The sequence below is a fragment of the Nerophis lumbriciformis genome, linkage group LG02, assembly GCF_033978685.3.
Source record: "Nerophis lumbriciformis linkage group LG02, RoL_Nlum_v2.1, whole genome shotgun sequence".
Taxonomy (NCBI): domain Eukaryota; kingdom Metazoa; phylum Chordata; class Actinopteri; order Syngnathiformes; family Syngnathidae; genus Nerophis; species Nerophis lumbriciformis.
The window spans coordinates 51,059,302-51,074,206 of NC_084549.2; the positions used below are offsets into that span (position 1 = coordinate 51,059,302).

The 14,905-nt window shown below is 39.8% G+C and overlaps 1 protein-coding gene across 2 annotated transcripts in view; it reads right to left on the minus strand.

The window, feature by feature from the left end:
* zswim8 (zinc finger, SWIM-type containing 8) overlaps nt 1-14,905 on the minus strand; it is a 185,998-nt gene that overhangs the window by 21,730 nt on the left and 149,363 nt on the right. The window lies entirely within an intron of this gene.

Below are 14,905 nucleotides of genomic sequence, written 5' to 3' on the forward strand. Positions count from 1 at the left end.
TTGAACACAACATGTAAACCTTCACAGTGCAGGGTGGAAAAAGTATGTGAACCCCTAGCCCTTCTCCAAGAGCTGATATGGAGCCAGGACTCAGACAACATGGAGTCTAATCAATGTAACATGATCATTTGTTGGTTAAAGCTGCAACGCCCTGTAAAATCACACACTTGTGATACATGTGCTGTTCTCAAGAAGTATTGCCTGATGTTCACATCACCATGCATCGCACAAAAGAGCTCACAGAAGATCTACGATCAAGATTTGTTAACTTGAATAAAGCTAGAAAGGGTTACAAAAATATCTCTAAGAGCCTTGATAACCATGTATCCACGATAAGACAGACTGAACTTTCTACAAATGTAGAAAGTTCAGCCCTGTTGCACCAGACATCCCAAGAATATTGCTGCACTGAAATGGTTTTGTGAAGAGGAATGGTCTAAAATTCCTCCTGACCGTTGTGCAGGTCTGATCTGCAACTACAGGAAACATTTGGTTGAGGTTATTGCCGTTTTAGTTTTTAAATGCATAAAAGAACCACATACATTAAATTTTTTGCATCAAGGCTTTTTGACTTTGTCAGGAACCTCTATTTCAACAAAATAAAACGTGTTTTCTTCTTCACTGAATTATAAAATGCTCTGGTTGAAATAATGACCTTGGTGTTGTTAGGGTCGGTTTTGACCCAGTTATAAAAATAAGATTATAAAACAATAATTACATCCAAAACTGAACACACTGACAGCCAGCTCCTCTCCCAATCATGTGAGCTTTAGGGGATTTTCATTTTACCTTGTTATCCAGAACAAAAACAAACAAAGCCGGGCATGTCCATACATGTGAGGTCAATTCAGTATAGAGTTGGTGACTTGCAGAGTGCACATCTCCAATTTGCAGCATGCAAAAATGACAAAAAAGATTTACAGTTTGAGAAGTTGTGGATAATATTTTTGGTGAAAATGAGGTAGAGGACACAGAGCAGCATAGTGATACGGACGAACAGGTTTCTGAGAAGGAAGACAATGTGGAGTGATACTCCCCATTGTCAGATGTGTCTGTGTCTTCTGGATGATAGACACAAACACATCTGATGAGTCTGATGAGGAGGCCACCGGTAGTGAAAAGAAGGACAAGAACTTCTCAGGAGGAAACTTACCATGGTGGGCACAGTGAAGAAAAATAAACCTGAGCAGGGCTCCACTTTCCTCAAAGATTGCTTTTACAGACACCACCACTGTTGTCTCATATTGTCCAAAAACAAAACGGAATGTGATACTTATGTCTATTCTTCACAAAGATGCAGCTGTGTCATCAGGAAGTGACAAACAGCCCACAATTATCCTTGACTATTACAAAAACAAAGGAGGAGTGGACAACCTGGACAAGCTGACTGCCACTTACACTTGCCAGCGAATGACCAGGAGATGGCCAATGGTTGTGTTTTACAACATCCTCGATGTGTGTGCATGTAATGCATTTGTGTTGTGGACCCACATCCACCAAGGTTGGAACTCAACAAAAAAAAAAAAACGGAGAATGTTTCTTGAGGAGCTGGGAAATTCCCTTGTCAAGCCACACAATGAGCAAAGGGTACGGGTGCCCCGAGGGCCAGACACTGCAGCCTTGGTCAGACAGCTGCAGAGCTCGCCTAGCACTCAGTCCACTTCATCAGCAACACAAAGAGCATCCACGCCAGCATCCTCCTCAGCCAGCTCTGCCTCAACACCAACCAAAACAGCCACAGCCACAACTCCACTCAGGCCACCTGATTCTCAAAGAAACAGGTGTCAGGTCTGCACAAGCAGTAAGGACAGAAAGACAAACGTACTGTGTTTCAACTGCAAGAAATATCTCTGCAAAGAACACACTAAAAGTGTCACTTTTTGCCACACATGCATCTAAACACACACATATACTGTACACATGCAAGTTATTGCACACAGAGACTTTTACTCTGATTTTGTTTTTTATTAGTTTTGGAACTAGTAATCTATTTCTATTGGTTTGATTTGCTTGATTGGTTGTTGTTTGTTTGACCTTGAAGTTCTGTTGCTGAAAAAAATACTATTTAGCCTTTTTCTTGAAGCAAATATACAAACCCCGTTTCCATATGAGTTGGGAAATTGTGTTAGATGTACAAACCCCGTTTCCATATGAGTTGGGAAATTGTGTTAGATGTAAATATAAACGGAATACAATGATTTGCAAATCATTTTCAACCCATATTCAGTTGAATATGCTACAAAGACAAAATATTTGATGTTCAAACTGATAAACTTTTTTTTTTTTTTGCAAATAATCATTAACTTTAGAATTTGATGCCAGCAACACGTGACAAAGAAGTTGGGAAAGGTGGCAATAAATACTGATAAAGTTGAGAAATGCTCATCAAACACTTATTTGGAACATCCCACAGGTGAACAGGCAAATTGGGAACAGGTGGGTGCCATGATTGGGTATAAAAGTAGATTCCATGAAATGCTCAGTCATTCACAAACAAGGATGGGGCGAGGGTCACCACTTTGTCAACAAATGCGTGAGCAAAATGTTGAACAGTTTAAGAAAAACCTTTCTCAACCAGCTATTGCAAGGAATTTAGGGATTTCACCATCTACGGTCCGTAATATCATCAAAGGGTTCAGATAATCTGGAGAAATCACTGCACGTAAGCAGCTAAGCCCGTGACCTTCGATTCCTCAGGCTGTTAGCTGCATAAATACACCTGTCCACCCCATACAATCAGTAAGACCCAAACATTCAGCATGGCTAAGAGCAAAGAGCTGTCCAAAGACACCAGAGACAAAATTGTACAACTCCACAAGGATGGAAAGGGCTACGGCGAAATTGCCAAGCAGCTTGGTGAAAAAAGGTCCACTGTTGGAGCAATCATTAGAAAATGGAAGAAGCTAAACATGACGGTCAATCTCAATCGGAGTGGAGCCCCATGCAAGATATCGCCTCGTGGGGTCTCAATGATGCTAATAAAGGTGAGGAATCAGCCCAGGGCTACACGGCAAGACTTGGTCAATGACCTGAAAAGAGCTGGGACCACCAACAGTGACCACCATGGTCACTGTTGGTAATACACTAAGACGTCATGGTTTGAAATCATGCATAGCACGGAAGGTTCCCCTGCTTAAACCAGCACATGTTAAGGCCCATCTTAAGTTTGCCAATGACCATTTGGATGATCCAGAGGAGTCATGGGAGAAAGTTTTGTGGACAGATGAGACCAAAATTGACCTTTTTGGTCATAATTCCACTGTGCGTGTTTGGAGGAAGAAGAATGATGCGTAGCATCCCAAGAACACCATCCCTACTGTGAAGCATGGGGGTGGTAGCATCATGCTTTGGGGGTGTTTTTCTGCTCATGGGACAGGACGACTGTACTGTATTAAGGAGAGGATGACTGCAGCCATGTATTGTGAGATTTTGGCCAAAAACCTCCTTCCCTCAGTCAGATCATTGAAGATGAGTCATGGCTGGATCTTCCAACATGACAATGACCCAAAGCACACAGCCAGGAAAACCAAGAAGTGGCTTTGTAAGAACCATATCAAGGTTCTGGAGTGGCCTAGCCAGTCTCCAGACCTAAATCCAATTGAAAATCTTTGGAGGGAGCTGAAAGTCTGTGTTACTCAGCGACAAACCAGAAACCTGACTGATCTAGAGAAGATCTGTGTGGAGGAGTGGGCCAAAATCCCTCCTGCAGTCTGTGCAAACCTGGTGAAGAACTACAGGAAACATTTGAACTCTGTAATTGCAAACAAAGGCTACTCTACCAAATATTAATGTTGGTGTTCAAATACTTATTTTCACCTGTATCACACAAATAAATTGTTAAAAAATCATAGATTGAGATTTCTGGATTTTTCTTTTTAGGTTATGTCTCATACAGTGGACATGCACCTACCATTTCAGACCCCTCCATGATTTCTAAGTGGGAGAACAGGGTGTTCAAATACTTATTTTCTTGACTGTATATACATACATATATATACACATACATACATATATATATATATATATATATATATATATATATATATATATATATATATATATATATATATATATGTGTGTATATATATGTGTGTATATATATATATATATATATATATATATGTGTGTATATATATGTGTGTATATATATATATATATATATGAATGTATATATATGTATATACATATATATATATATATATATATATATATATATATATATATATATATATATATATATATATATATATATATATATATATATATATGTATATACATATATATATATATATATACATATATATATATATATATAGTGTTCATGTATGGCCAAAGTAATATTTAAGATTATTGTTATCAATATTGAAATCATGATTACTGATTGTTAAAGGGGAACATTATCACCAGACCTATGTAAGCGTCAATATATACCTTGATGTTGCAGAAAAAAGACCATATATTTTTGTAACCGATTTCGGAACTCTAAATGGGTGAATTTTGGCGAATTAAACGCCTTTCTATTATTCCCTCTCGGAGCGATGACGTCACAACGTGACGTCAAATCGGGAAGCAATCCGCCATTTTCTCAAACACAATACAAACACCGAGTCAAATCAGCTCTGCTATTTTCCGTTTTTTCGACTGTTTTCCGTACCTTGGAGACATCATGCCTCGTCGGTGTGTTGTCAGAGGGTGTAACAACACGAACAGGGACGGATTCAAGTTGCACCAGTGGCCCAAAGATGCGAAAGTGGCAAGAAATTGGACGTTTACCGACGAAAGCTATGCTACGACAGAGATGGCAAGAATGTGTGGATATCCTGCGACACTCAAAGCAGATGCATTTCCAACGATAAAGTCAAAGAAATCTGCCGCCAGACCCCCAGGAAAAGAGAGCGGATGAGGGTATGTCTACAGAATATATTAATTGATGAAAACTGGGATGTCTGCACTCTCAAAGTGCATGTTGTTGCCAAATGTATTTCATATGCTGTAAACCTAGTTCATAGTTGTTAGTTTCCTTTAATGCCAAACAAACACATACCAATCGTTGGTTAGAAGGCGATCGCCGAATTCGTCCTCGCTTTCTCCCGTGTCGCTGGCTGTCGTGTCGTTTTCGTCGGTTTCGCTTGCATACGGTTCAAACCGATATGGCTCAATAGCTTCAATTTCTTCTTCAATTTCGTTTTCGCTACCTGCCTCCACACTACAACCATCCGTTTCAATACATGCGTAATCTGTTGAATCCCTTATACCGCTGAAATCCGAGTCTGAATCCGAGCTAATGTCGCTATTCCTTGCTGTTCTATCCGCCATGTTTGTTTGTGTTGGCATCACTATGTGACGTCACAGGAAAATGGACGGGTGTATATAACGATGGTTAAAATCAGGCACTTTGAAGCTTTTTTTAGGGATATTGCGTGATGGGTAAAATTTTGAAAAAAACTTCGAAAAATAAAATAAGCCACTGGGAACTGATTTTTAATGGTTTTAACCCTTCTGAATTTGTGATAATGTTCCCCTTTAAGTAAAGCAGTGTTGGGGTGTGAACGTAATACCATCATGTCATTTGTAATGTCTAATAAAAAGACTATGGATAAAAGTTATCCATATATTTATAGACAAATATTAGTTTTTTTAAATTCTTTAATAACATCAACTTGTCAGCTTTTTGTCATTACATGATGCCTTTATCTCTATTTTTACATTTTGATGGAGAGAGTTTTTTTTTTGTTTTGTTTTTTTAAAGTTATGTACATCATGTAGATGATGTATCGGTACAGATCCCTTATGAGTTTTAGCAGAAATATGTTGTATAGGAATTAACTATACACAATAACACATTAACAAAACGATGTCACATTTTTGAAGTGACATGAAAAAAAACAACTAATGTAAACAAAAAATTGTGTTTACTTTTTGATATCAAAATAAAACACAAAGCAGTTTGGCTAATGAAGATGAAGTCTAATAAACACGTTTTGTTCTTCTCCAACGCCTCCCTAGTGTTTCAGTAAAACAGTTTGGCCAGCAAAAAAAAAAAACCGGAGTAATACCTCACACATCGAATAAACAATCTTCACCGCCTGCGTTGAATTCGATGAGATGACAAAACATTATAGCTAGTATTGATGTTATTTGAACATTGATACATTTTGCAGTTAAATAAAGGAGGAGTGAACATCCCAGTAAACAAAGTGAAGACTTTATAAACAAGTTGTGACAACGTTAACGACACATCGCCTGCTGCAAAACATCAAATAGTTCTCTCCTTCGCTGTATACTTTTAACGTGGGGACAAGTGCGTCTGTCTCCAATATTGTCCACACCTGTCTCCATCTAAACACAATGAAAGAAGCGAGGGAAAATGACGTTAAACCAAGCGCTTGGCTCCGTTTAATCCGAGGGGAAATCTCCGCAGCAAAGTCGGTGTCGTTGGTACGCCATGATTATCCAGCCAAACGACGCTAGTGTGCATGACTTCCTGTTGCCGAAAATGCATTGATAAATGACGTTTTTTCTGTCATTACAAAATTAAACGGTATTACCAACCGTCGGGAATTATCGCAAATCATCATTATACCGTTTACTGTTACATCCCTTGTCCATTAACAAGTAAAAAGTCAAGGGTGGTCACGGCATGTTCTTGCCGCAAATGTTGGTACATTTTTTGGGAATTACGGCAAATGCCGCGGTCATTGTAAACAAACATGGCGTCCATCCTGTGGGAATTCCTCCACTGTTGCAGAGGAAGACTTTTTTCGGTGTTATTTGCACCAAATGTTCTGCAAACATTCCGCACGGACAGAAAAAAAACAAAAAAACAATGCACTTCAACACATCAAACCTTATCAGCCAACTGAAACGCCAGCGATGCCGTGGCAGTGTTTTGGAATGCCGACGAAGACGCCTGCCGCGGACATTTTTTTTTCTCAAAGTCAGTCGAAAAGAAAGGCTTGTTCCTATTGCTGCGGTGTTTGAAAAAGTGCAAAAAGTTTGCCGGTGACGACCCAAGGTCTGAAACGTTTTATGATTTCATCATGGAAATTGTGGCGCTGGACCCTTTACGGTCCATGTAGATAATGACACATTTACTGGTACAGTAGGGCTGCACAGTTATGGCCAGAACAATAGTCATACTTTCTTATTAACATTACGAACAGGACAGCGTGGTGCTGTTGGGAGAGTGGCCGTGCCAGCAACCTGGGGGTTCCTGGTTCAATCCCCAGCTTCTACCACATCCCATATTACAGAATCAAACATCTATTCGTCTGCACACGACAATCTTTTGCTAACACTGTAATAGGAAGATGTTTCTACATGGGCGGACGTGATTGAGGCTTGTCAGGTCATGCTGCAGTCACACATGGAACTCGGCGTGCCACTGTGGGCCTCTGGCTAGCTGAAATCTTGCCGTTGGCACCAGTGAAACTTGATGGAAATTAGATGCACCGCCTTTCCCCAGATGCGTAACTCTCCTGTTGAAAAAGGTAATAATCCTTCCACAGGTTTACAGACAGAAACATTGTTATGACTTTACTTCCTCTACTTAGTCAAAATTAATGTCTTCTTGGCGCTGCACTAGAGCCGAGGACCTCCCTAACTGTGGTTTGGACTTTTTATGGGTAAAAAAAATTCGCAAATAACATTGTTTTGTTCACTTTAATGAAAGACTGCATTCCTTTCAAAAATACCTTGGAGTATGCAACTTTGGAATATTCACATGTAATTGCTAGAGCACATCCATGTGATCCTAGTGTCTGGTCCACACAAAAAAAACAACAACAAAAAAACCCACCATAAATTCCACTGCTCGTCGATGATGGGAAAATTTAACAAATCAGATTCAACTGTGAAAATCTTTAGTTGAAGACAGCCCCAATACATTTTGTACAAGCAAATAATTTGAAATATATGTACAGTCGTGGTCAAAAGTTTACATACACTTGTGAAGAACATAATGTCATGGCTGTCTTGAGTTTCCAATAATTTCGACAACTCTTATTTTTTTGTGATAGAGTGTTGGAGCACATACTTGTTTGTCAGTCGGTACTCGTGACGTGATCCATGACGTGACTTCTCCGTTGCCGCCAGCAGAAATTGGCGATTTATCCAATTTTAGGTCGCAAATATTACAGATTTTATTTTGGATACCTATTCTGGATACTTTTATGGACACTTTATGGACAATTCTAAAGTGATCAAGGTGTCCTTGTTTGTCTAAAAAGACATCACTGACCGCTAACTAGCTTGGTTTGTTTTTAGCCAGGTGGCTAGCTAGCCAGTCGCTAACCTCCAGCTTGCCTTGAGCTTGGTATTTTAACGATTGCACGTTTGAATACCGAGTTTTTGGACAGTCACAGTTGCGATGACTAACAAAAAGAGTGGCAAGAAGGAGGTGTCCGGTGGGGCTGCGTGTAAAGTCAAACAACCAGCCAGGAGACACCGATCCCAGCGAGGCTCGACCGATAGCGTAGAATAGCCGGGCGGTAGCATGGAGGTGGACGCATCGGTATTGGAATCAATCAACGCGAGACTGAGCAAGCTGGATATTCTGGATGCACTACAGCAGGACATCCGTGACTTGAGAAGTAGCCTGGAATTCAGTCAGAAGGAGGTCGAGGATCTAAGAAAGGCTAAGGCCTATCTGAGAGGCGCGATGACTGACATGCAGAGATCTACCGACTTTCTCACCGCGGACAATAGGCACATTAAAGACACGCTGTTGGATATACAGTGCAGGGACATGAGAGACAATCTCATATTCTCGGGGATCCGAGAGGGCAACGCCGATCCGGAAAAAAAATGTAAGAGTTCATGTCGGATAAGCTCAAACTCTCTCCGGAGGTGGTAAGAGACATAACTTTCTCCAGAGTGCACAGAATGGGCAGACCTGTGGACAATAGAGTCCATAATAGCTTGTTTTGAGCATTTTAAGCACAAAGAGTTGGTGAAAAGCAGAGGAAAGGCGCCGAAAGGGACCCCTCTCTGGTTAAATGACTACTTCCCGGCAGAGATCAACGATAGGAGAAAGAAACTGTCACCAATCATGAGAGAGAACCGGGCCCAGAACAAGAGAGTGACACTAACAGTCGATAGGCTGTACATAAATGGACAGCTGTATCGGGACCCAAAGGTTACCCCCTGGCTTTTTTAGAATGGGCATTCGTGGGTGTTTTTAGCATCTTGGTTTGGCCTGTGTAATGACTCCATACAGTACTGTTATGTCCTGCATTAAGCTGGGTCTTCATAGGGGCTCACGTGAATGTATGCAGCCCGCGTAATAAGTATCAGGAAGTAGAGTGTATTATCAGAGATAATTTTATTAATATCTTTGCCATTTCTGAGACCCACCTTGATGATTCCTTTTCTGATTCAGTTGTAGCCATTGAGGGGTTCTCAATTTTTAGGAAAGATAGGAACAGGTCTGGGGGTGGGGTGGCTATTTATGTTCAGAATCATTTATCTATCAAAGTGCGTAATGATTTGATGAGGGAGAGCATTGAAGCTATTTGTGTGCAGGTCCATCTGCCTTATTTGAAACCAATTATAGTATGCTGTTTCTATAGGCCTCCGAGTGCTGATGCTCTGTATCTGAAGGAGTTATGTGAGATGTTTGACAGGATATCAGATGAGAATAGATAAATCTATTTACTGGGTGATATGAATGTTGACTGGCTGGGACAGGGGTGTACAAACAAAAATAAGTTACTATCCATTTTAAATGCTTGCAATCTGTCCCAAATTGTTGCCCCTCCCACGAGAATAGGTGTAGGTAGTGATGGTATTATTTTAGCTACATGCATTGATCATAATTATACAAGTGTTCCTGACCAATACTCCAAAGCAGTCTCGGTTCCTGTAAGTTTTACTGACCACAATATAATAGCAGTCACTAGAAAGACAAGGGTTCCTAAACCTAAAGCGAAAATTATTTTTTACAATGTCCTATAAGAGATTTGATGAAGAGTGTTTTATTGATGAAATATCCTGTTTAAATTGGAACGAGGTGTGCAGTGAGGAAGACCCTGAGGCTGCACTGGATTTATGTATATTAATGTACATGAGTGTTGTGGACAAGCATGCCCCTTTGAAAAAGTTTTCAGTCAAAACTAAGTCTGCCCCATGGATTGATAATGGACTTAGGAGTTTAATGACAGAAAGAGACATGGCTAAAAAAAGCCTCAGTCAACTCCGGTTTAATTGATGACAGGCATGAGTACTGTTCCTTAAGAAACCAGGTCACAAAGATAAACAAACTGAAAAATACAGAGGTTATATGATGTGAGATATGATAGCAAAAACTTATGGAATGTTTTGAATGAAATCATGGGTAGAAAGAACAATGTCTGTACACCTTTTGTGGAATCAAATGGGTTGGTACTCACTAAGCCATGTGACATTGCAAATCCTTTTAATAACTATTATGTTGACAAGGTATCTCAATTAAGGCATGGTATGCATATATCCAATAACAACAAATCAGCTGACCTCATTAGGAATATTATAATGGATAATAAGGGTTGTGAATTCAATTTTCATCAGGTTGATGTCAGTGAGGTTGAGATGTTACTACACTTTCTTCTGGACAACAAAGTAGCTGGTATCGACTACCTGGATAGTAAGTTACCGAGAATGACTGCTGGTATCATATCAGTGCCTGTTTGTCATATTTTTAATAGATGCTTACAAGTGGGCCTGTGTCCAAAAATATGGAAGGTGGCAAAGGTTACTCCTCTACATAAGGATACCAAATTGACTTTCAATGAAGGCAATTCTAGACCAATAAGCGTCCTACCAAGTTTATGTAAAATACTGGAGAAATGTGTGTATGCACAAATTCAAGCTTACTTTCAATCAAATGGGCTAGCAAATGATTCTCAACATGCATATAGAACGGGCCACTCTACGTCCACTGCTCTTATACAAATGACAGACGATTGGCTTAATGCTATAGATAATTCTATGTTGGTTGGAACTGTGCTGTTAGATTTTAGTGCTGCATTTAACGTGATTGACCACTCTCTTTTTTTTGAGAAACGTAAATGTTATGGTTTTAATACTTCGGCTTTAATGTGGATACAGAGTTATTTGTCCTCAAGATCACAACAGGTGTATCTTAATGGCAGCTTGTCTAATAGCAGAAGTTTAGATTGTGGTGTTCCACAGGGAAGTTGCCTGGGACTTTACTTTCTTCTATATTCACCAATGATTTACCTTGGGCTACCGGGCGTGCCAAATTGGTTCTTTATGCTGATAATGCAACCTTATATCATGCTGCACCATCATGCAGTGTACTTAATGTAGTATTGAGTGAGGAACTAAAAGCTGTGCATGACTGGACAGTATGTAACAGACTTGTCCTTAACATCTCAAAAACCAAAAGTATTGTTTTGGGGACTAGGCAAGGGTTATCTTGTGACCCAAAGTTGGATCTAAGGCTAGTATTTCAACAGTTCAACAGGTCAGAAGTGCCAAGCTCCTTGGAGTGATGCTGGACTGCACTCTATCCTGGTCAAATCATATCAGTGATATAGTTACAAAGATGGGAAGGGCTGTTGGTATTTCCAGGAAATATGCTGCTTTTGTTGATCCACCTCTTCTTTGTCAGATTGTTAAGAGTTTAGTCTTGTGTCATCTGGACTATTGTTCTACAGTTTGGGTGTCTGCTGCAAGTGGTGAGATCAGTAAGCTCCAGATTGTCCAGAATAGGACAGCAAGGCTGGTTCTGGGTTGCTCACTAGGAACCAATGTTAACCAAATGCATGCTTCTCTTTCCTGGCTAACAGTGCAGAACAGGTTGTCAGCTAATACTCTAATATTGTTCAAATCAGTAACCGGTCGTAAAACTCCTGCTTTTCTGATGGCCCAAATAGTTTACAGTAGCACTATGCATAATCATAATACCATGGCGTCTAGTGAGGGGCATTTTGTACTCCTTCGTCCCAGGAAGAATGCTTTGCGGAAATCTTTTATTTATAGATCTGTATCGCTCTGGAATAATCTGCCTCGAATTCTCACCGGCATTGAAAGTAAACAGGTTTTTAAAAGGAAAGCAATATTTTATCTGAGTCTGTAAATTAGTTTGCATGTTGATGATTTTTGTTTGGTTTTGTATTTTGTAGTTATATTTATATGGTAATTATTATTCTGTGAGTGTAAATTGTTTGCTTATTTTCTTATTGATGCTTTTATTTGTTTTTTTCTGAATTGTGTTGTTATAAATATATGCTTTTACTTGTAATTGTATTGAGTTTGTGAACCCCAGGAAGACTAGTGGGTTGTTGTGGCAACCAGCTAATGGGGATCCTTAATAAAAATCTAAATCAAATCAAGTCACAAAAAAAATTCATGAAGTTTGGTTCTTTTATGAATTTATTATGGGTCTACTGAAAATGTGACCAAATCTGCTGGGTCAAAAGTATACATACAGCAACATACATTATCAATTTTGGTGATGTAGAAAAGTTACAATCAAATCAAATTAGCTTCATGACATGGCCTCTTAACTTCATGTGAATGATTATGATTAACGCCATCTGTTCACTTCTATGGGCCCATTTAAATAGGGCTCATGTGATGCAGTCATTAGACTCGGTACAAACGCGACAATAGGAAAGTCAAAGGAACTCAGCACAGATCTGAAAAGACGAAGTCAGGAAAGTCACTTGGAGTCAATTTAAAGCAGCTTAAGGTCCCAAGAGCAACTGTGCAGACAATTGTTCGTAAGTATAAAGTGCACAAAGGCCACAATACCCAGCAATATGTTTGTAGGAGAAAAGGTGAGGCCGTTAATCCCAGGAACACCATTCCTACCATCAAGCATGGTGGTGGTAGTATTATGTTCTGGGCCTGTTTTGCTGCCAATGGAACTGGTGCTTTACAAAGAGTAAATGGGACAATGAAAAAGGAGGATTACCTCCAAATTCTTCAGGACAACCTGAAATCATCAGCCCGGAGGTTGGGTCTTGGGCGCAGTTGGGTGTTCCAACAGAACAATGACCCAAAACACACGTCAAAAGTGGTAAAGGAATGGCTAAATCAGGCTAGAATTAAGGCTTTAGAATGGCCTTCCCAAAGTCTTGACTAAACCCCATCGAGAACATGTGGACAATGCTGAAGAAACAAGTCCATGTCAGAAAACCAACAAATATAGCTGAACTGCACCAATTTTGTCAAGAGGAGTGGTCAGAAATACCACCAGAAGCTTGTGGATAGCTACCAAAAGTGCCTTATTGCAGTGAAACTTGCCAAAGGACATGTAACCAAATATCAACATTGCTGTATGTATACTTTTGACCCAGCAGATTTGGTCACATTTTCAGTAGACCCATAATAAATTCATAAAAGAACCAAACTTCATGAACGTTTTTTGTGACAAACAATTATGTGCTCCAATCACTCTATCACAAGTTGTAGAAATTATTGGAAACTCAAGACAGCCATGACATTATGTTCTTTACAAATGTAAAGAACATAATCAATAATCAATCTCGTTACCTTGCGTAATGACAATAAAGCTGATTCTGATTCTGATATGTAAACTTTTGACCACGACTGTATATATAAGTGGTGTAATGGTTTTGTAGATTCAAATTTATGAAAAAATAAAAACTGAAATATCATATGGTCATATGTATTCAGACCCTTTGCTCAGTCTTGAGTAGAAACACCCTTTTGAGCTAGTACAGCCTTGAGTCTTCTTGGGAATGATGCAGCAAGTTTTTCACACCTGGATTGGGGTGGGGTGACATATTTCCTTACAGATCCTTACCAGTTCTGTCAGGTTGGATGGTGAACTTTGGTGGACAGCCATTTTCTGGTCTCTCCAGAGATTCTCAATTGGGTCTCGGTCAGGGCTCTGGCTAGGCCAGTCAAGAGGGGTCACATAGTTGCTCCAAAACCACTCCACCATGTTTCACTGTTGGGATTGTATTGGGCAGGTGATGAGCAGTGGTTTTCTCCACACATACCGCTCATCTCATAGTCTCATCACACCAGAGAATCTTTTTTCTCATAGTCTGGGAGTCCTTCATCTTTTTTTACGGTGAACTATGTGGGCCTTCGTGTCTTGCACCAAGGAGAGGCTTCCGTCGGGCACTCTGCCATAAAGCCCTGACTGGTGGAGAGCTGGCAGTGATAGTTGACTTTGCGGAACTTTCTCCCATGTCCCTACTGCATCTCTGGAGCTCGGCCACAGTGATCTTAGGGTTCTTCTTTACCTCTCTCACCAAGACTCTTCTCCAACGATTGCTCACTTTGGTTGAACGACCAGATCTAGGAAGAGTTGTGGTGGTCCCAAACTTCTTCCATTTAAGGATTATGGAGGCCACTGTGGTCTTAGGAACCTTGAGCGCTGCCAAAATTATTTTGTAACTTTGGCCAGATCTGTGCTTTGCCACAATTTTGGTTCTGAGCTCTTTGGGCAGTGCCTTCGAACTCATGATTCTCAATTGCTCTGACATGCACTGTGAGCTATAAGGTCTGATATAGACAGGTGTGTGCCCTTCAGTTAAATTAACACACAGCTGAACTCTAATGAAGAAACAGAATCATCTCAAGGAGGATCAGAAGAAATGGAGCATGTAAGTTAAATATGAGTGTCACATCAAAGGGATATTTAAGTTTTTCTTTTTTTAATAAATTGGCAAACATTTCTGTTTTTTTCTTTCAAGATGGGTTGCTGAGAGTACAATAATGACAAATAAAATAAACTTTTTGAATTTAGCAAATAGCTGCAATGAAGCAAAACGTGAAATATTTAAAGGGGTCTGAATACTTTCCGTACTCAATGTGGCCATATACATATACATATATACATATATATATATATATATACACACAGGCTGTTGCTAGCTTGCTCCCCTAGCTCCGAGCTAGTTTAATGACATACATGAAGTTCAAG